At 41.7% G+C, this 23,559-nt stretch overlaps 1 pseudogene; it reads right to left on the bottom strand.

Moving 5' to 3' along the window:
- Window positions 1-879: 879 nt before the first annotated feature.
- On the bottom strand, window positions 880-16,795 carry LOC140209454 (UDP-glucuronosyltransferase 2C1 pseudogene; annotated as a pseudogene).
- Between the last annotated feature and the right edge of the window lie 6,764 nt (window positions 16,796-23,559).

The following is a 23,559-nucleotide window of genomic DNA, read 5'->3' as shown; positions in this document are numbered from 1 at the left end:
CTATCATTAACTCTGATCTTGTTTCTTGTTTTCTGGATGTCTGTGAAGTGTGAGAATTTCAGCTTGTATTCTGTATATGTTCTCTGATATTAAAATGAACTTTTGAACATTTCTTGGAGGGAAATTGCATGCTGCAGATTGCAGTGAGAGTAATTTGGAAGCGATATATTTAACAGTATATTTAGAACTACTGTCTGCAGCCCACAGAATGTTGCTGATAATCACTGGTGGCATCTTACAAACAACGAAACAGACTTCAAATCATGCAACATGGGCCACTGAAGCTCCTTCTGAGTGACGTTCAGCCTGATATTGAGAGGCTGATATCACTGCAGAAAGCCCTCACAGAAAGGAGAAAAATCAATGAATGGCAGTCTACTAGTGTGCACTCTAACATTATTAATGAAAATTGCTTTTAATGCAATTAAATAAAGAAAATATTTTATTTCTCACGTTACAAAATTGAATAACGTTCGTGATTATTTGTCACTGCTTTGAATTTGCCGTTCCCATTTTTTTTCATTTCTGCATTCTAAATCAAAATTTTTTATAGTTTTTATGTCGTTGAGCAAACATGTTAAGGTCAATGCATACAATACATTGATGGAATCTGAGTGACTCAACAGGTTTAGGGAACTGTGTGGCTCATTCCTCTTCAGATCACTTGATATTGCTGTCCATTTCTCTGCAGATGATATGTGTAAATACATTTAACCTGCACATTGTAAACTACTTATTCTGTACTGCGATCAGCATCAAAGATATATTTGACAATGAACTTTGACCATTTTTGCATAATTTTTAGACCAAAATTTCACTGGGATTCATGAGTGATAAAATTAATTTGACCGACATGAAGAATCATTAAAATCAAACACCTTTCAAAAGAATATTTCTTTATTCTTAGATCAGCTGAATTAGTTTGTTTTCTCTTACACCTCTGGTCACTTTTTTATATCCCCTGTTTTCCCGGTGAAATGTGGATCAGGTAGTTACAAATCTTTTATGCATATCAAAGCACAAAGTCTATTATATAATGTGTCTATTGCTGATGATTTTACTCAAAATAGCCTTTGCTAAATTCATGAAATCTGGAAAGAAGGTTCCATGGATTAACTTCTGGGAAAAAAGATCAATCAGTTATAAAGAGCATAAAACACTATATCCCAACACAAGATAATGTAACCTCACTCAGTCTTTTGCTTTCTTCTACATGTAATACAACAAAGTTTCTTCAGTGCTACAACCACCAGCACTGTGAGCATGAGGAACATGGACAACAGAAAAACCATCACATCCACACAATAGTAATTGTACCAAGGCAGTCGGTAGGATTCAGAGCGCAAATGCCCTGCTCCTTTGTGTCGGGCAACATACTCAATCCAGAAAACGGCTCTCTCCATTGGAGACTCTGGTTGGTCCCGGTGGAGAGCAGAGAGTTTCTTCATGTTATCCCGGTAAAATGTGCCGTTTATCACCTCATTAAGTGCCTGCAATAGATCTGTTGAATGCATGGTTGCAACATTAAGCACCTTTGCTGCACCTCGGGATTCCAGTCGAAGTGCATTGTAAAACTGGTCAAAAATAAGAGGAATGCCAGTCACTGGCACCCCGTGGTAGATGGCCTCATAAATGCCATTGGTACCACAATGAGAAATGAAGACTCGTGTGTTGGGGTATCCCAGAAGGTCGTTCTGAGGGATCCATTTTGTCAGTAGTGTATTATTACCTATATTGGGAGGGATTTCCCCATCATATTTCCAAATAACCTTCTGGGGTACTTGAGCGAATGCCTCAGCTATTTCCATTGTAATCTGCTTTGGTAAGGAATCAATAAGGGATCCTAATGACATGACAATAAGTCCATGCTTCCCTGAGCTTTGAACAAATTCTTCAAACTCTGCCACTAGTGGTCGGGCTGGTTTACACTGGAAGCCTCCAATGTGGACAATATTTGGCATGGTGGGTCTTGCGAATTCAAATACAAAATCTACTCTCATCAGCAACACATCAGCCCTCAAGAGAAGTGTTTGGATATCTGTGTCTGGTCCCAGATGTTGATGACAGATTTCATTATAAATTGGGCATATAAATAATTTTGCGGTGACTAGCTGAATAAGATATTGCACAATGTTTTCTGTTCTCTGGAGAAAATTCATTTTGTCTGTAAAGTGTGTGTCTGGATATGGGATGTAAGAAAGTGGCAATGGGGCAAAATGAGAATGAGCTTCTCCAAAACAATGCCATCTAACATTATACACCATCGGGATTTTTAAATAATAAGCAAGCATTGGACCAGCAACTAAAACAGGATCTGTAAGCAATATCTCAAAATTTGCATTCTTAAGCTGGTTTAACAAACTTTTGTTTTCAAATATTGCCCTAGTTTCCTTCTGAAACAAGCTATGTAAATCATACACGAAAACACTTGAAGATAACTGCAACTTAATTTTGCCCCATGTTGTCCAACCATTTTGTAAGCATTCCAATGAATTTTGCAAAAGCAATTTAATCTGCTTGATAACATTAGATCGTTCAATGTATATTCCTTTTTCAGTCGTTATGATTTCAAAGAGATCTGGTCTTTCTTTTAGATACAAACTTGATGAGTAAGAAAGCACTGTGATATTGTGTCCATGTTCTTTTAGTTTTTCTATTAGTATCTCCATATTGATCCAATGACTTCCGCCCACGGGCACAACCAATATTTTAGCCCCTTGTGTTACTGGACAAGGCAGCATGATGAAAATGCTAAGGATACATGCAATCTGCATTCTGCCTTTCCATCCAGGACTGTCCATCTTGAAATTAGCTGATCACACCGATCCTGTTGTAGAATTGATTAGAAATGTTGGTAAGCATAATAATAAATAAGCAACAAAAATATTTTACATGTAGTTGTGTGTTTTCTTGTCGCCACTTTAACTCTACTCACTGTATGGACACTCCCAGTTGTAGCTGAATTTGAACGACATACAACATACAAATATAATTTGGAAGCAGAACTCAGCTGCACAACTAGGTCACCTTTCTGGTTCAAGGGTAACAAGTTACAACAGGGATAGTGAGCAACAGGTTCTTTTCTTGAGTTTAAAGAGCAAGACTTTGCATTACAAATACCAGAGTAAAGTCTGATTTATACTTGTGCGTACGAGCTACACTGTAGGCTTGATTTATACTTCTGCGATACCCTAAAATTTGCTCTTTCAAGTTCTTTTAACAGAGTTTTGTTTTGAAAAATTGCAATACCAAATGATTGATTCCATTTGTGAACTTTATATGAAATATGCTTCATGAATTTTTGGAGCTTCATATGGTCCCAAATGGTCCCACCATTCTGTAACCTCTTCAATGACAGTTCCACAATTCTTTCAATCATAATTGACAGAGATTTGTCATATTTCTCTTGAATTTGAATAACAATGGATTGATAGAGATCAGGATTTTCCTTCATATGTGAAGATGAAGAATAGTAAAGCACAGTAACATTGTGTCCACGAAGTTTCAGCTCTTCTACGAGAATTTTCCTATTAATCCAATGACTTCCATCCACAGGTATAACCAATATTTTAGCCCCTTGGGTAACCGGACAAGTCAGTGTGATGAAAATAATACCAAGAGCAGATGCAATCTGCAATGTCTTTCCATCCAGGTCTACCTATCTTGAGAAAAGCGGATCACACTGAGTCTGCAGTAAAATTGTTAAAAAAATACTGGTAAGCATTATAAATTCACAACAAAAACATTTAACCCAGTGGCTCCCAACCTTTTTTATGCCATGGACCATTATCATTAAGTTAGGGGTCTCTGGTTTTTAGAGTACCTGAATCGGTTAAATGTTGTTATACGAAAGACATTAATCTTTTAGATTTCCTTCTGTTTTTCTTGAGTGACTTGCTCTTTGTAATGCAGTCTCCTGCTGCTTTCAGTCTAAACTTAAATTTACTTTGATCAGCTCCTAGATTCCGAGTTTCTTGTAATGATTTAAATGGAAGCCCTATTAGCGCTAACTGCGATTTCACCAATCAACTTCCTAACTATTTACTACATCTCTCCCCTTCCTAGTTTCAACCGCCACTTTATGTTTCTCTGTCTCCTCCCCCACTTCTTAAATCTACTTCTCATCTATTTTTTTCTCCAGTCCTGCCGAAGAGTCTCGAAACGTCAACTTTACTTTTTCCCATAGATGCTGCCTGGCCTGCTGAGTTCCACCAGCATTTCATGTGTGTTGCTTCCACCTCCTTACACTCCTTGTTGACATGGGCTGCTGCTGGACAAGAGCTAAATACCTGGGTGTTAACAGGACCAGATTGTGATCAGATTTGCCAAGCAGTGGAAGGGCATGTATGCATCCTTTACTTTTGCAAACAGAAGGTCCAGAGCTCTATGCCCCCGGTAGGAAAGCTGACATATTGATATGAAGTTGGTATTGTTGCCTCGAGAGAAACATGATTGAAATACCCCGTAACAGCCAACAAAAGCAAACACATTAGAGTTCGTATTTTAGCAAAGGTCGAAACAATAGCATCACAAACTACATTTGCGTCAGCCGACGGTTGTACGTAAACTGCAACTAAAACGGCAGTTGAGTGAGAATTCCCATATCAGGTTTATGCATATCCAAAATAATCTACATTTATAATAAATACCAAAAATGCTGACATAGATCGGTGGGACCCCACACTAGTCACAGCCCTCCAGTCAGAGAATTGACATTCTCCTTCCTACCAAAATAACTCTGAATCCACCTCACAAGCTCCCATGAATCCTATGTGACCAAACCTTCCAAAGTCCACCTACCACTCAGGACCTTGTAAAGTCCAGAATTGATTCCATATTGACAACCTTCACTGCTCTAACTTCATCCAAGCTCTTCCTTACCTCCCTGAAAAGCTCGAAATGATGTTGCAGGTACAACTTCCGAATGGGCTGTGCTGAATGAGTTCCCTTCATGGAGTGTACATTGTCAACTCTAGCTGAGCGGGCACTGGAAATCAGAACTTCGTTCCCTAACATATTCCCAGACTTGGTAATTTTAATGTTTCTACACAAATGCATTGTAAACATACTCAGCCTCAAGCTGGTTATAAAATGTACCCAAAAATAACCAGGATTAGAGAAGTAATTACAATTTTATACTTAGTAATAAAGAACACCTTGTGAGTGATAGAAAGATTTTCTTTGATGCCGCAATCATGAAGAAATCTGCAGATGCTGGAAATTCTTCCTATAGATGCTGCCTGGCTTGCTGCTTTCCACAAGCATTATGTGTGTGTTTCTTTCATGTCGTTGTGATTTCAGCAAAGGAAAAGTTACCCGCATTCTTCGGCTCTTTGGAGACAAGTCTAGGAGATTGGGTCATATTCAATGTGATACATTCACTTTTTCTTCAGTCCTGTCGAATGTTTTTATCAGTATGAACAATGTTGTTTGGCTTGTATCTCCTGAGTCAGCGCAGAAGTCAAAGTCAAGTTTAAAACCAGACTCACAAGTACGTACATTAGATTAAATTAGATTCAACTTTATTGTCATTGTGCCGAGTACAGATACAAAGCCAATGAAATGCAATTAGCATCTGACCAGAAGTGCAAAAGAATTGTATTATTTACAAAATAACTGTGAATAAAAGGTAAGTGCTACAGCATACAAATATTAAAGTACTGAGACGGTCCAGTATGGGTGCAATACTGTTTAGTGCTGTGATGTGAGGTTCAGCAGGGTCACAGCCTCAGGGAAGAAGCTCTTCCTGTGCCTGCTGGTGCGGAAGCAGAGGCTTCTGTAGCGCCTACCGGATGGGAGGAAAGTAAAACGTCCATGGTTAGGGTGAGATGTATCCTTGAAAATGCTTCTCACCCTGCCCAGGCAGCGTTTATGGTGGATGTTCTCAATGGTGGGCAATTGGGTGCCGATAATCCGCTGGGCAGTTTTCACCACCCACTGGAGTGCTTTGCGGTCCAATACGGGACAATTGCCATACCACACCGAGATGCAGTTGGTGAGTATGCTCTCAATGGTACAGCGGTAAAAGTCTGTCAGTATCCTGGGACAGAGGTGAAGGTAATGTTGCGTCTTTTTAATCAGGATGCAGGAGTTCAGGGACCAGGTGAGATCATCAGAAATGTGGACATCAAGGAATTTGAAACTTGATACACCCTCCACTACAGCTCCATTGATGTAGATGGGGACATGAGTGTGGCTCCTAGTATGCCTGCTGTCCACGATAATCTCCTTGGTCTTCTGGGTGTTAAAGGCCAAGTTGTTATTAGCATACCATGCGGCCAGGTGCTGGACGTCATCCCTGTAGGCTGTCTCGTCATCCCCTCTGATCAGGCAAACCACCGTGGTGTTGTCTGCAAACTTGATTATGGAGTTACAACCGTGTACAGGAACGCAGTCATAGGTGATAAAGGACTACAAAAGAGGGCTCAGCATGCAGCCTTGATGCACATCGGTATTCAGTGTGAAAATGGAGGAGAAGAGGCTGTATAATCATACACAGGCATAAATGAAAAACTTGGCTTCAAGCAGCATTACAGGCACATGTAGGCAACATTCACAGGGAAACACAAATTAAACCTCAATTTAAACTCTTGACTCTGTAATTCTATATTTTCAGGCACAGAATTGCATGAACAAACTTTTAAAGTGAGTTTGACCCTACTTTATTAAGAGGGTTCAAGGAATTCAAGAAGGTTCCTGGAAATTTTGGCTCGTGAAGCTTCTAATCTCCCATGTGTACATAAGATATGACATAGCAGAGGTTTGAACTCTGATCACCTGTTATTTAGACCAACACACAGAAAATGTGGGAGCAACACAGCAGTTCAGGCAGCATTCATGCCATATGAAAGATCTATGGAGAATAAGAAACATCAGCGTTTTGTGCTAAGACCTTTCATTAAGAATCCCATCAGAGGAAAGAGGGGTGTTGGTGTGTTTTCTTGGCTGTAACATAGGTGTGGTTGGAGCAGGACAGGTTATTGGTGATATTTGTTCCTCAGAACTTGAAGCTCTCAATCCTCTCAACCTCAGTACCTTTGATGTAGACAAGAGCACATTTATAGCCCTCCTTTCAGATGTCAAACAACAGTTCTTTTGTTCTGCTGACATTGAAGGAAAGGGTATTGTCATGGCACCATTTTCCCCAGCTATCGATTTACTTCTTGTACACTAACACACCATTATTTGAGATATAGATCTCTACAGTGGTAGCATCTGCAAACTTGTAGACGGAGCTGGAGCAAAACCTGGCCATGTAGTTATGAGTGCAAAGGGAGTACAGTGGGAGGAAGTGTAACAAACCGTACTGTGTATCGCTCTTGAATTTACCTCCTCTCACCTTAAATACATGTATTCCATTATTCAACACGTCTACCCCGGGAAATGTATATGCCTGTGTACCCTATCAATGCATCTCAATATGTTGTAAATGACTCTCAGGTTTTCCCTCATGTTCTGATGCTCCAGAGAAAACAACTTGGGTTTGTCCAGCCTAACTGGACAGTTGTCTTCCATCATTTACACAGTCCACATTTCAATGTTGTGGCCGTTTGACTGTCTTCTTCTTTTGTGTCAACTTTTCTTCATTTACTGATCTCATGTATTTCAACCTCAGTCATTTTTCAATTAAATCATTGTATTATGCTAACCACTTTGTTTCTGTGTCAAAGTGCCCGCTGATAAGTTTTCTGCCCCTACCACTGAACGAAGTTATTACAGATAGTAAATATGCCAAGTTATCTCTCCTGTGTTCATTGACATTTTACCTCTCTGTGTTGTTTAACTTTATCTTTGCTTTCAAATCCTTCCATGATCTTTCCTTTCCTCACCTCCGTAAACTCCTCTGACCCACAACAGTCCAGAAATCTCCACTTTTGTAACATTGACATCAATTTACTGCAAGTCTCCTGCACTCCACCATTGACAATGGTGTCTTCAGCTGCTTAATCCCTTGGTCATGGAATCTTAATCATTAGACTCCTTCTTTCTTGCAAAGTTCCTCAAGACAGTCTCTGTCATTTTGCTGCATTTATGTTCACTATATTCATTCTGGTGTCCAACAGGAATGTAAAATAGTTAAATACTCAAAATAGAGATGTAACATTCCAGGATTCCACAGCCTCTTCTCATCACCATCATTAGGGAGGAGGTACAGAAGCCTGAAGGCACGGCCTCAGCATCTTAGGAACAACCCTGAACTGATTCCACAACTATGGACTCACTTTCAAGGACTCTTTACAACTCATGTTGTCGGTATTATATTTTTTGCTTTGCACAATTTATCTTCTTTTGCACATTTGTTGCTTGTCAGTAACTGTAAGATTCAAGATTTTGATTTTGAGATAAATAGTGCTAATCTAATAAGTCTTTAAAAAATCTTTAGTCTTGAGGTTCATTGAAAATATTGCAGCACAGATTCACAATTTTTAGCAAGTATATTAACACTAATGAAATCAAAATGTCAATGTCCAGTTTATTGCCATACCCAAACATACATGTATGTAGAGTTGCAATGAGAAACTTGCTTGCAGCAATGTCAAAGGCACATAACATCATAGATGCAACATTTACAAGAAAAACATAGATTAATAATGTAGATTATATATTTTTTACAAGAACGACTGCAATTAGAATAAAATTAACCAAGGCCATTGCCGTACAATGTGATCATGTTGTTGTACATAGCTAGTGATTATGATTGTACAGGTTGATTTAATAACTGATTTGTTAAAGGGTTGTAACTGTTCTTGAACTTAGTTGTGTGGGTGAACCACTTGCCCAATGGTAGCTGAGAGAAAATTCCATGACCCGGATTATAGGGATCATTGGTAGATGTTACCTTCTTCAGGCAGCGCCTCTTGTAGTTACTCCTGATGGTGGGTTGGGATGTACCTGTGATATATTGGGCTGAGTCCACTACTCTCTTTAGTTTCTCAACTTCCTGCATTTTTGTTTTGTCATCCCAGTCCATGAAGCAACTAGTACATCTGCACATGTCTGTTGGAAGTGTTTGGTTGCGTGCTGAAAGTACTTAGATTTCTAAGAAGACAAAGATGCTAGAATGCTTTCCTTGTGATTGCATTGATAATTGCATCGATGAGATGGGCCAAGGACAAGTCATCTGTTAAGTTGGAATACAAAAACACCTAGGAGTATCAAGCTGCTGACACCTTCCAGCTCTCACCGACCAACCTGGACCAGTGCATCTTCACCCAACTCTCCATTCCTGAAGAGGCAGATGGGCTCGTGATTCAGATCATGCATCAGCTAACTGAGTGGCTGAACTAGCCTGAGAGTTGACTAACTTATAGCATAATTAAGAAAATGGCACAGGAAAGGTCACATCTGCTAGTGAACCACAAAAGTTTGTGGCCAAGTGAAAGAAAGTTACTTAATTTCGCATAACAGTAGATGACCTTGGTTTTCCCCTGTAAAATAGAAAATCAAAGAGATTGCAGATGGTGGAAATATGGAACAGACACACAAAATGCTGGAAGAACTCCACAGGTCAAGCAGCATCAACAGGTGTGGGGGGAGGGAACGGAATGAAGTGACAAGTTTTCAAGCAAAGACCCTACATCAGGACTCAAAAGAAACGTGCAGAATTCAAAATGAAAGCGTGGTGAGAGGGAGTAGCAAAAGCTGCCTGGTGATAGGTGAATCCGGGGTAGGAAGTTGGAAAAAAGGGAATGAGGTGAGAATCTGGCAAGTGACTAGTGGAGAAGGCAATGGGAAAAAGAAAAAGGAATCTGATAGGAGAGGACAATAGAACATAGAACATAGAATAGTACAGCACAGTACAGGCCGTTTGGCCCACAATGTTGTGCCGATCCTCAACGCTGCCTCCCATATAAGCCCCCACCTTAAATTCCTCCATATACCTGTCTAGTAGTCTCTTAAATTTCACTAGTGTATCTGCCCCCACCACTGACTCAGGTAGTGCATTCCAAGCACCAACCGCTCTCTGAGTAAAAAACCTTCCTCTAATATCCCTCTTGAACTTCCCACCCCTTACCTTAAAGCCATGTCCTCTTGTATTGAGCAGTGGTGCCCTGGGGAAGAGGCGCTGGCTATCCACTCTATCTATTCCTCTTATTATCTTGTACACCTCTATCATGTCTCCTCTCATCCTCCTTCTCTCCAAAGAGTAAAGCCCTAGCTCCCTTAATCTCTGATCATAATGCATACTGTCTAAACCAGGCAGCATTCTGGTAAATCTCCTCTGTACCCTTTCCAATGCTTCCACATCCTTCCTATAGTGAGGTGACCAGAACTGGATACAGTACTCCAAGTGTGGCCTAACCAGAGTTTTATAGAGCTGCATCATTACATTGTGACTTTTAAACTCTATCCCTCGACTTATGAAAGCTAACACCCCATAAGCTCTCTTAACTACCCTATCCATCTGTGAGGCAACTTTCAGGGACCCTGCCATTTACTTTGTATCCTGCCTTGGAGTTTGTCCTTCCAAGGGGTACCACCTCACACTTCTCCGGGTTGAACTCCATCTGCCACTGCTCAGCCCACTTCTGCATCCTATCAATGTCTCTCTGCAATCTTTGACAATCCTCTATACTATCTACAACACTACCAACCATTGTGTCGCCTGCAAACTTGCCAACCCACCCTTCTACCCTGACATCCAGGTCATTAATAAAAATCACGAAAAGTAGAGGTCCCAGAACAGATCCTTGTGGGACACCGCTAGTCCACAATCCTCCAATCAGAATGTACTCCCTCCACCACGACCCTCTGCCTTCTGCAGGAAAGCCAATTCTGAATCCACCTGGCCAAACTTCCCTGTATCCCATGCCTTCTGACTTTCTGAATAAGCCTACCATGTGGAACCTTGTCAAATAGACCATAGAATAAAGGGAGGGACCATCACATCCCTTTTGTACTAGTCATTCCTCCCCCAGAAGAGATCCTAATGATCAGAAATCTGAACCCCTGTCCTCTGTACCATTCACTCGGCCACACATTCATCTGCCAAACCATCTTATTCTTACCCCCACTGGTGTGTGGCATGGGTAGCAACCCAGAGATTACTACCCTGGAGGTCCTGCTTTGCAGTTTTCTATCAAGCTCCCTAAATTCCCTCATCAGGACCCCTCACCATTCTGTCTATGGCATTACTACCAACATGTACCAAGACTTCTGACTGCTCACCCTCCCTCTTTAGACTGCCGTGGACCCAATTCGAGACATCCCTGCCCTGTCACCTGGGAGGCAACGTACCATCTGAGTGTCTCAATCACGCCACAGGTTCACGTCTCTATTAATCTCCTATCAGCATTGCAGACCTCTTCACCTTTCTTCTGATTCAACATCAGAAACCCGGTCACTGCAGCTTCCACTGGGGGGGTCATGCCCCTCAATGGTATCCAAAGTGGTAGACTTATTATTGAGGGGACAGCCACTGCAGAATGGCCATCTGCTTTGACAAACGAGTCCTTCATGAGATCTGTAGATTATTAATTAGCTTGGAGGGAAGTTACATGCTGCAAATTGCAGAGAGACTAATTCAAGATAGCTATATGAAACAGTATATTGACAACTACTGTTTGCAGTCGACAGAACATGGCCGATGATCACTGCTGCCATCTTACCAGCAGCGAAGCAGACTGCAAATCACTGAACCTAGGGATCTGAAACTCCTTCTGAGTGGTGTCCAGCCTGATGTTGAGAGGTTGTTGTCATTGCATGAAGCCCATCGATCTCACAGAAAGATGAAAATACAATGAAATTACAGTGAGTGACTGAACTACCAATGAACACGCTGAAATTCTTAATGAAAATTGCTTTCACTGTAATCAAATAAATAAATAATTTTATTTGTCACTTTGAAAAAAACAAAAATTTTTGCAATTATTTGTCACTGCTTTGAATTTGAAGTTCCAATTTCTTTAACTGTGCATCATAAAAGGAATTTTTTAAATAGTTTATATGTACTAGCCAGAAAGAGAGAGGAGGGCACTGGATATGTGCTTAGAGAGCCCAGAGGGCAGTAACCCAAAAATGGCTGCGAACCACTGCTTCAACTATTTTATTACTCCTGATTATTATTCCATAATATAAGGTTCCATGGATTATCTGCAGAAAAAACATCTTCAATTAATTTTTAAAAACATAAAACTACATCTCCCAACATAAAATAGATTAACCTTACTCAGTCTTTTGCTTTCTTCTATATCCAAAATGACAAAGTTTCTTCAGTGCTACAACCACCAGCACTGTGACCATGAATAACATGGACAACAGAAAAACCATCACCTCCACACAGTAGTAAGTGTACACCAGGGCAGTCAGTAGGATTCAAAGCTCAAATACCCTGCTCCTTTGTGTCAGGCAATGTACTCGATCCGGAAAATGGCTCGCTTCATTGGTGACCCTGGTTGGTCCCGGTGGAGAGCAGACAGTTTCTTCATGTTGTCCCGGTAAAGTGTGTTATTCATCACCTCATTAAGTGTCTGCAATAGATCTGTTGAATGCATTGTTGAAACCTTAAGTACCTTTGCTACGCCTGGGGATTCAAGTCTGACTACTGTGAGGGGATCCTGGAGTACCCCTATTAACTGTTTGGAGAGAGACATTTATCATTGATGGTTTGTTTGGAAAGGAGAGAGAGACAGAGTTATTTACCACCGATATGTTGCTTTTGGAAAAGAGAGAGAGAGACGAAGATTAACAGTTGGACTGTCACTTTAAGGCATTGGAAGTAACTTTGGATTTTTACTGAGTTTGGAGTTGGAGACAGCACCGAGCAGCTCATAAGTTGCTATGGTGACCAAAGGCAGATTGTTGATATTTCTTCCAAGGACTGGTTGCCTGCTTGTGCACTCCTTCACAGACAAAGGAAGGAGGGACTCTTTGAATCACAGGTGATGCCCAGCCTGGTGAAATAAATAGGAGGTCAGATGATACAGACCTCAGGACACATGATCTGAACACTGAATGAGCATTGTTGTCCCTACAGAGAAAGTGGGTTTTGGAGGATCGAACAGGCGGATCGATCCCAAATTGCTATTCCAGCGTAAAGAAGGGGTTGACTGGTGGGGAGTTGTCTATGTGTCCACCCTTGCCGGGGTGATAGCTCCACCACAGGAAGACCAGTCCCCCGGTTAAAGTCACAGTCGGTGACTCGTAAAGGATTTCGGAGGATGAAATTTTGTTTGATTTATTTACATTTATATTACTGTATTGCGTAGTTACTAATAAATGTTATTAGTTGTTAGCAATACGAGACTCCAAAGTGTTTTCTATTTCTGCTGGTTCTTTATCCCCGTCACAGGGTACGTGACACTACATTGTCGAACTGGTCAAAAATAAGAGGCATGCCAATCACTGGCATACCATGGTAGATGGCCTCATAAATGCCGTTGGTACCACCCTGAGAAATGAAGACTCGTGTGTTGGAGTGTCCCAGAAGGTCGTTCTGAGGGATCCATTTCGTCAGGAGTGCATTATTACCTATATTGGGAGGGATTTCCCCATCATATCTCCAAATAACCTTCTGGGATACTTGAGCAAAGCCTCAACTATTTCCATTCTAATCTGCTTAGGCAAGGAACCTACCAATGTCCCCAATGACATCATAATAAGTTCATGCTCCCCAGAGCCTTGAACAAACTCTTCAGACTCTACTGCTAGTGGTCGGGCTGGTTTACACTGGAAGCCTCCAATGAACACAATATTTGGCATTGTGGGTCTTGGGAATTCAAATACAAAATTAATCCACATTAGCAACACATCAGCCCTCAGAGAAGTGCTTGAATGTCTGTGTCTGGTCACAGCTACTGATGACAGATTTCATTATAAATTGGGTATACATAAAATTCTGCAACCACTAGTTGAAGAAGATTCAGCATGAAGTTACCGACTCTTTGGATAAAATTCATATTATCTGTCAATTGTGTGCCAGGTTTTGGGAAATAGGAAAGTGGTGATGGGGCAGAGAAGAAATGGGCTTCCTCACTTATCTGCCATCGAACATCGTACACCTGCGGGATTTTTAAATAATGAGAAAGCATTGGTCCAGTACCAAGAACAGGATCTGTAAGTATTAAGTCAAAGTTTGCACTTTAAAGTTGTTTGAACAGTGATTTGTTTCCAAAAACTGCAATATTAAAAGCTTGATTCAAATGCATCATCTCACAGTTAAGTAAGTTAAATTACATTTGCCGTTCCTCCGCCCATCTCTCGAAGTGATCTCTGGAATTCATTATAACTTGCTTCATTATCAAGAAGCCCAGAAAACTCTGTAATTGCACTAGAGCTGTTAAACATGTCATGTACATTCATAATCCAAATAATTTACATTTATAATGAATAACAAAGATTATAATGTAAAGGAACCCTTAGAGGGCAGTGATCATAATATGAGTGAATTCATACTGCTGTTTGAGAGAGAGAAGCACAAGTCACATGTATCAGTAGCGCAATGAAATAAAGAAATTTTGGACCACTGGACAATGATGCTAATGAGGTATTATTGGGACATAAAGAAATGGCAGGTGAATTTAATGGGTACTTTGCATCTGTCTTCTCTGTGGAAGACACTAGCAGTGTGACAGAGGTATGTGATTGTCAGCGAGCAGGAGTGCTATTATAAAGCACAAACTGCCAGGAAAACTGAAAGTTCTTAAGGTGGATAAGTCACCTGGAGCAGATGGACTACGTCCCAGTGTCCTGAAAGAGGTTGGTGAAGAGATAACGGATGTATTGGTCATGATCTTTCAAGAATCACTTGATTCTAGAATGACCCTGGTGGACTGGATGATTGCAAATGTCACTCCACTCTAAGAAGGGAGTAAGGCAGAAAAAAAAGGAAATTACAGGACAGTTAGCTAAATCTCAGTGGTTGTGAAATTGTTGAAGTCTATTATTAAGGATGAGCTTTTGGGGTACTTGGAGACTAATGATAAAATAAAGTCAAAGTCAGCATGGTTTCTGTGAAGGGAACTTTTGCCTGATAAATCTCTTAGAGCTCTTTGAGGAAGTAACAAGCAGGATGACCAAGGGAGAGGCAGTGGATGTCATTTACTTGGATTTTCAGTCGCATTTGATAAGGTGCCAAACATGAGGCTGCTTAACAAGACAAGATCCAGGGCATTACAGGACAGACACTGGCATGGATAGAGGAATGGCTGACAGGTAGGATGCAGCCAGCGAGCAGGGCCTTTTATGCTTGGGTACCGTTGACATGTGGTGTTCCTCAGGAGTCAGTATTGGGACTGCTACTTTTCACATTGTTTGTCAATGGTTTGGATAATGGAATTGATGTATTTGTGGCACAGTTAGCAGATGATTCACAGATTGGTGGAGGGGTAGGTAGTGCTGTGAAAGCAAAGTGATTGCAGCAGGACTTACACAAATTTGAAGAATGCGCAAAAATGTCGAAGATGGAATACAGTGTTGGGAAATGTACAATAATGCATCTTGATAAAAGGTGGAATAGTACAGAATATTATCTAAATGGGGAGAAGGTTCAAACATCAGAGTTGCAGAGGGACTTACGAGTCCTTGTGCAAGACTCCCTGGTTTATTTACAGGTTGAGTCTGTGGCAAAGAAAGCAAATGCAATGTTAGCATTTATTTCAAGGGAAATGGAATATAAAAGCAAAGAGATAATGCTGAACTTTTATAAGACATTAGTCAGGCCACAATTGTTGTATTGTCAATAGTTTTGGGTCCCATATCTCAGAAGGGATGTGTTGTCATTGGAGAGAGGCAAGAAGAGGTTCACAAGGATGATTTTAGGAATGAAAGGGTTAACTTATGCGGTGCGTATGGCAGCTCTGGGCCTGTACTCACTGGAATTTAGAAGAATGCATGGGGACCTCATTGAAACCTACCCAATGTTGAAAGGACTGTATAGGGTGGATGTAGGAATGATGCTTCCTACCATGGGGCTGTCCAGAACGAGAGGCCACAGCCTCAAAATTGACGGGTGACCTTTTAGAACATAATTATTTTAGCCAGAGAGTAGTGAATCTGTGGTGTGCTCTGCCACAGATTGCAGCGGAGGCCAAGTCTCTGGGTATATTTACGCAGGAAGTTGATCATTCCCTGATTGGTCAGGGCATCAAGAGATATGGTGGGAAGGCGGGTGTACCGGGATGAACGGGATTTGGGATCAGCCATGATGGAATGGCGGAGCAGACTCGATGGGCTGCTCCTAATTCTACTCCGATGTCTTTCGGTCTTATGGTCTTATAACACTGATCGGAGGGCCCCCACGCCCTCCAGTTGGAGAATTGGCATTCTCCTTCTTACCCCACACGAGTCATATCCCCTCAGTCAGAGAATTGACTTCCTGCTTCCTCACATCGAACCAGGTCTGAATCCACCTCGGTAGCTCGCCCTGAATCCCATGCGACCAAACCTTCCAAAATCGGACTGCCATGTAGGACCTTGTAAACTTCTTAATGAAATTAGACATCTTCCACTGCCCTAATTTCATGAATTCTTATAGTTATTTCCCTGAAAAGCTTCAAAGGATTTCGGGGATACGACCTCCCAATCAGCTGTGCTGAATGAACTACTTCCCTTCATGGAACGGACATTGTCGACTCTTGCTCAGTGGGCGCTGGAAATCAGAATTTCCGTTCCGTAACATCTGCCCTGAGGTGGTAATTTTAATATGTTTCTACACAAGTGCATTGCAAATGTACTCAGTCTCAAACTGGTTATAAAATGCATCTAAACTAACCTCGGTTCGAGATAAATTTACTGTTGTACACTTACCGATAAAGAACACCTTGCGAGTACAGTAACAGAAAGTTTTTCTTTAAAGTTTTGACTTCAGCAGACAAAAGGTGACCTGCAAATATCAGCTGTTTCGTAACAAATTCTTGGAGATTGGGTAATACTGAGTGCGATGCGTTCACATTCAGTTCAGTCCTGCCGAATATTTTTATCAGAATGACAACTTTGTTTAGTTTGTATCCCATGAGTCAGAACAGAGTCAAGTTCAAACTAACAGTCAAGTTTATTGCCAAATGCACAAGTACATATACGCACAGCTGCAATGAAAAACTTAGATTCAAGCAACATTTCAGGACATAGCAGCAGCGTCGAGAGAGAAATATTAATAAAGGATAAATGTAACCTCTTGATTCTGTACTTCCAAATTGCTCAGAATATAAGCATATGAACAAACTCTTAAAGTAACTTTGATCCTATTTTAATAAGATGTGCTTTGTGACAATCAAAAAGTTTCTCAGGAGCTTTGGCTCATGAAGCTTCTCATGTCCTCTATTTGCCTAAATTGAAGTTGTATTGCTGCTGTAGAGGGACTTGAAAACAGACCGTTTGTTATTTACACCAACGCACACAAAATACCAGAGACACACAGCTGTTCTAGCAGCATCGATGGAAAGGTATTAACAATCGACATTTTGGGCCAAGACCCTTCATCAGCATACCCTCTATGATCAATCATGATGAAGGGTCTTGTCCTAAAATTATGGCTGTTTATTCTTCTCCATAGATGCTGCCCGAATTGCTGAGACCCACCGGCAATTTATGTGTGTTAATCTGGATTTCCAGTATCTGCAGAAACTCTTGTATTTATGTTAGTTATACAGATGTCCACCTTGGCTCCCTAGTAATTTTGCTGTGCACAACCACTCTATCCTCTAAGGTATTACATCTAGAGCCAAGTTTATGGTCTCCTCTGTATTGGAGAAACTGTATGCAAAATGGATGATGACTGTAGAATATCTCCAATCAATCTTCAGGAATACCTCTGAGCCTCCATTTCCTCCTCACTTCATTTTCCATCCCACTCACTCTCTCATAACACTCCAAATAGATGTGGCTACTATATTATTGGACTCTTAACTCTACCTCTCTCACTTAATTACTCCTGCCTGAGAAGTGACTTCGATCCATGCCAATTTGTCTACTGGAGCAACAAGACCACAGCAGATGCCAACTCACTGGCTCTTCACTCAACCCTGCAACATCTGGACAGCAAAGATGTGTAGATCAGGATGCTCTTTATAGACTGCAGTTCAGTGTCCACAGCCTGGGGTCTAGATGTAATACATCAAAACTGATCAACAAGCTCCAAGATCTTGGTCTCAATACCTCATTGTGAAATTGGATTTCCTTACTTGCAGACCCCAGTCAGTTCGGATTGGCAACAACTCCTTCATAATCTCCATCAGCACTGGTGCACCACAAAGCCCTTTGCTTAGCCTCCTGCTCTACTCACTTTACACTTATGACTGTGTGGCCAAGCACAGCTTCAACGCCATATTCAAGTATGCTGATAACACCACCATCGTAGGCCAAATCAAAGGTGGTGATGAATCAACACAGAGGAGGGAGACAGAAAATCTGGCTGAGTGGTGTTATAATAACAATCTCTTACACAATGTTAGTAAGACCGAGAAACAGATTGTAAACCAAGACAAAAAAAAAACCGGAGGTCCAGGATCCAGGTCTCATCGGAGGATTAGAGCTAGAGAGGGTTAGCAACTTTAAATTCCGAGGTGTTATTATTTCGGAGGAACTGTCCTGGGCCCATCACATTACGAAAGAACAACAGCACCTCTATGCTCTTAGGAGTTGTGGAGATTCAGCGTGACATCTAAAATTTTGAAAAACTTTTGTAGATGCACATGAGACAGTATATATCGACTGGCTGCATCACAGCCTGGTATGGAAACACCAATACCCCTTAACAGAAAATCCTACAGAGATAAGTTGATATTGACCCAGTCCCTCCCAACCCTGGAGCATATTTGCATGAAACGCTGCAAGAGGAAAGCAGCATCCATCATCAGGAACCCCCAACATCCAGGGCATGGTGTCTTCTCGCTGCTGCCATCAGGAAGAAGGTTCAAGAGCCTCAGGACCTTCATTACCTGGTTCAGGAGATTTACTATCCACGATCCATCAAGCTCTCGAACCAAATGGTTCAGCTTCATTTGTCCCATCATTGAAATGTTCCCACAACCTATAAATTCACTTTCAAGGATTCTTCATCTTATGTTTTCAATATTTATTGCTTATTTATTTATTTATTTATATTATTTCTTCTTTCTGTATTTGCACAGTTTCTTGTATTCTACACTCTGGTTGAACGCCCTAGTTGAGTGTGCCCATAGGTTGTATCTGGTGACATACAGTATATGTACACAGATAATAAAATTTATTTCGAATTTTGACAAAGGAATCTGTAAGTATGAAGTCAAAGTAGGCACTTTCAAATTGTTTTAACAGTGTTTTGTTTTGAAACACTTATATTAAAATCTTGATTCCATTGATGACATTTATATTAACAATTCATCATTACCTCTTTGAAAATATTATGATGCCATTGTGTCTAACCATTCTTCAACCTCTTCAATGGCAGTTCCACAAGTCTTTTCATCGCATTATTCTTCACAAGTTTATCATTTTTTTTTAAGATTTGAGCAACACTGGATTGATGGAGATCAGAACATTCTTACATTGATGTGGATTTTGGGTAGGAGGTACAAACGGGGCGGGGGGGGGGGTGCTGTTGCAGTCTAGCGTACTGACCTCTACCTTGCCGAGGCACAGCGACAACTCGCGGATACCTCCTCTTATTTACCGCTCGATCGTGACCCCACGGAGGAGCACCAGGCCATTGTCTCCCACACCATCACCGACTTCATCTGCTCAGGGGTTCGCCCATCCGCTGCTACCAACTTTATAGTTCCCACACCTCCCATTTCCCGTTTCTACCTCCTACCCAAGATCCACAAACCTGCCTGTCCTGGCAGACCTATTGTCTCAACTTGCTCCTGCCCCACCGAACTCGCTTCTGCAGCACTCAACACGGTTTTATCCCCCCTTGTTCAATCCCTTCCTACCTATGATCGAGACCGTTCTCACGCACTGAAACTTTTCGATGATTTTAAGTCCCCGACCCCCACCGCTTTATTTTCACCATGGATGTCCAGTCCCTATATCCTTCCATCCCCCATCAGAAAGGTCTCAAAGCTCTCCGCTTCTCTTTGGATTCCTGACCTAATCAGTTCCCCTCTACCACCACTCTGCCCCGTCCAGCGGAATTAGTCCTTACTCTTAATAATTTCTCCTTTGGCTCCTCCCACTTCCTCCAAACTAAGGGTGTAGCTGTGGGCACCCGTATGGGTCCTAGCTATGCCTGCTTTTTGTTGGCTTGGCGGAACAATCTATGTTCCAAACCTATTCTGGTATCTGTCCCCCACTTTTCCTTCGCTACATCGACGACTGCATTGGCGCTGCTTCCTGCACGCATGCTGAGCTCGTTGACTTTATTAACTTCGCCTCCAACTTTCACCCTGCCCTCAAGTTTACCTGGTCCATTTCCGACACCACCCTCCCCTTTCTAGTTCTTTCTGTCTCTATCTCCGGAGATAGCTTATCTATTGATGTCTACTATAAGCCTACTGACTCTCACAGCTATCTGGACTATTCCTCTTCTCACCCTGTCTCTTGCAAAAACGCCATCCCCTTCTCGCAATTCGTCCGTCTCTGCCGCATCTGCTCTTAGGATGAGGCTTTTCATTCCAGGACGAGGGAGATGTCCTCCTTTTTTAAAGAAAGGGGCTTCCCTTCCTCCACTATCAACTCAGCTCTCAAACGTATCTCCCCCATTTCATGCACATCTGCTCTCACTCCATCCTCCCGCCACCCCACTAGGAATAGGGCTCCCCTGGTCCTCACCTACCACCCCACCAGCCTTCGAGTCCAACATATTATTCTCCGTAACTTCTGCCACCTCCAATGGGAGCCCACAACTAAGCACATCTTTCCCTCCCCCAGCTTTCCGCAGGGATCGCTCCCTGCGCGACTCCCTTGTCCATTCGTCCCCCCAAGCCCTCCCCACTGATCTCCCTCCTGGCACTTATCCTTGTAAGCGGAACAAGTGCTACACATGCCCTTACACTTCCTCCCTTACCACCGTTCAGGGCCCCAGAAAGTCCTTCCAGGTGAGGCGACACTTCACCTGTGAGTCGGCTGGGGTGATATACAGCGTCCGGTGCTCCTGATGTGGCCTTCTATATATTGGTGAGACCCGACGCAGACTGGGAGACCGCTTTGCTGAACACCTACGCTCTGTCCGCCAGAGAGAGCAGGATCTCCCAGTGGCCACACATTTTAATTCCCCATCCCATTCCCATTCTGACATGTCTATCCATGGCCTCCTCTACTGTAAAGATGAAGCCACACTCAGGTTGGAGGAAAAACACCTTATATTCCGTCTGGGTAGCCTCCAACCTGATGGCATGAACATTGATTTCTCTAACTTCCGCTAATGCCCCACCTCCCCCTCGTACCCCATCCGTTATTTATTTATATACACACATTCTTTCTCTCTCTCTCCTTTTTCTCCCTGTGTCCCTCTGACTATACCCTTTGCCCATCCTCTGGGTTTTTCCCCCCTTCCCCCTTTTCCTTCTCACTCGGCCTCCTGTCCCATGATCCTCTCATATCCCTTTTGCCAAACAACTATCCAGCTCTTGGCTCCATCCCTCCCCCTCCTGTCTTCTCCTATCATTTTGAACATTGCAGGATGCACCTAATAAAGTGGCTACTGTGTATATAAATACTAATTATTGTGGGATTGTATACAAAGCACTAAATAATTAAGTGATAAAAATAGATTAGATATCAGACAAACAAAGCAAAAGCTCTAGACAGATTACATTTTGGGGTATCACATCCTAGAGCAAATATAACCACAATTAAGGAGTGATAGGATAAAATTTAAGGACAATTTGCATCACCTGGGCCTGTGTTCAATTGAACCTTGACATTACAATAATGTATAGATACAAATGGATATAAGTTCGAGGAGGGGTATACTAGTATAAGTATTTTGCATGTTACAAATTTAGGAAATTTGCAACTCTTTCCACTCAAGTTACTTCAGCTACTTAGTCTAGAGCTGGATTCCAAACTGGGGTCTGCAGAACCCCTGTTTAAAGGTATTGGTCCACAGCATAAAGAGGGTTGGGAACCCCTGGTCCAGAGGGATAATTGGTTGATGAACATTGATAGATTGTCGTTGAGCAAACATGTTAAGGTTAATGTACACAATACATTGATCGAATCTGAGTGACTCAACAGGTTTAGGGAACTGTGTGGCTCATTCCTCTTCAGATCACTTGATGTTGCTGCCCATTTGTCTGCAGATGATACGTGTAAATACATTTCTCCTGCACATTGAAAACTACTTACTCTGTACTGTAATCAGCATCAAAGATACATTTGACAGTGAACTTTGACCTTTTTGCATAATTTTTAGACCGAACTGCTGTTTGGATTGATGAGCAATAAAGCTAATTTGACAGAAATGAAAGATCCTTAAAATCAACTACATTTCAGAAGAATATTTCTTTATTCATGGATCAGCTGAATTAGTTATATATCTTTTACTAATAAAAATACATTATTGTACCTCATTGCTGGGATTGATTACATAGAGGTCACAACAGTGTACAATGGACCTGATGTTTATGTATCTAAGAAATATACAAACATATATAATGAACAAAGAGGTTGCACAATGCAAGATCAACCAGCCAATGGAAATGCAGCAAAACCCACTCAGAAACTGCATTGTACCGTACCTGTCCATCTGTAATCAACACCCTTTTATCCGAGCTGCAATCTGATACTTGCATAATAATGCCCACGGTTATTGTTCAGAAAATATAACTGGGTGAATGTGCTTTTACTCATCTGGAAATGTAACCCTCTTACTTCAAGTTATCATCTCCGGGTGGACACAAGGGTTTCTGCAAATGGGGGAGATCTTGAGCAACACACACTAAAGGTGTTGGGAACATTTGCAGAAACGTGGGAGATGTGAGAGAAAGGGTGTGACGTCAGTACCTCGGAGGTGACTGGTGGAGGAGGCAAAGGCCTGAGGATGATGGCACCTGATGGGAGCGGACAACAGGTCACAGAGCAAAAAGGAAAGGGGGTGGGGAACTTGGGGGGAGGTGGGAGTTAGGGGTGGTTTAGGTCATAGACAGTTCATGGGGGCAGGGAGGGGAAGAGAAGGAGTAAAGTGGCCAAAAGGGGAATGGAAAACATAGGAATACATTTGATTTCCTTATTTCATCTGCTGCAGCTTGTACTACAGCAGTGAGACTCAATGGAGATTACCTTCTTTCTGAGCATTTTCTTGCCATTCACTACAATAGTTTTGATTTCGCACTGGCCGGCAGGTATAATTCCCATGTTCCCATTCCCACACTGACATGTTTGCCCACGGCTGCCACACTGAGGTTAAACACAAGATGGAGGAACAATACCACACATTCCATTGTGGGAGTCTCCATCCTGGCGGCATCAACATCAATTTCTATAAATTCCGGTACATTGTTTTCCCTTATAGCTCTGGTCACATTACTCTCTTACGTCCCCTATTTTCCCAGTCAAATGTCAATCAGGTAGTTACAATTCTTTTGTGCATATCAAAGCAGAAAGTCTATTATTTAATATATCTATCACAGCTGATTTATTCTCATAATAGCCTTTGCTAAATTCAATGAATTCTGGAAAGAAGGTTCCATGGATTAACTT

Source organism: Mobula birostris, chromosome 14 (assembly GCF_030028105.1).
Source record: "Mobula birostris isolate sMobBir1 chromosome 14, sMobBir1.hap1, whole genome shotgun sequence".
Taxonomy (NCBI): domain Eukaryota; kingdom Metazoa; phylum Chordata; class Chondrichthyes; order Myliobatiformes; family Myliobatidae; genus Mobula; species Mobula birostris.
This window is presented reverse-complemented; position numbering and strand designations above follow the sequence as displayed.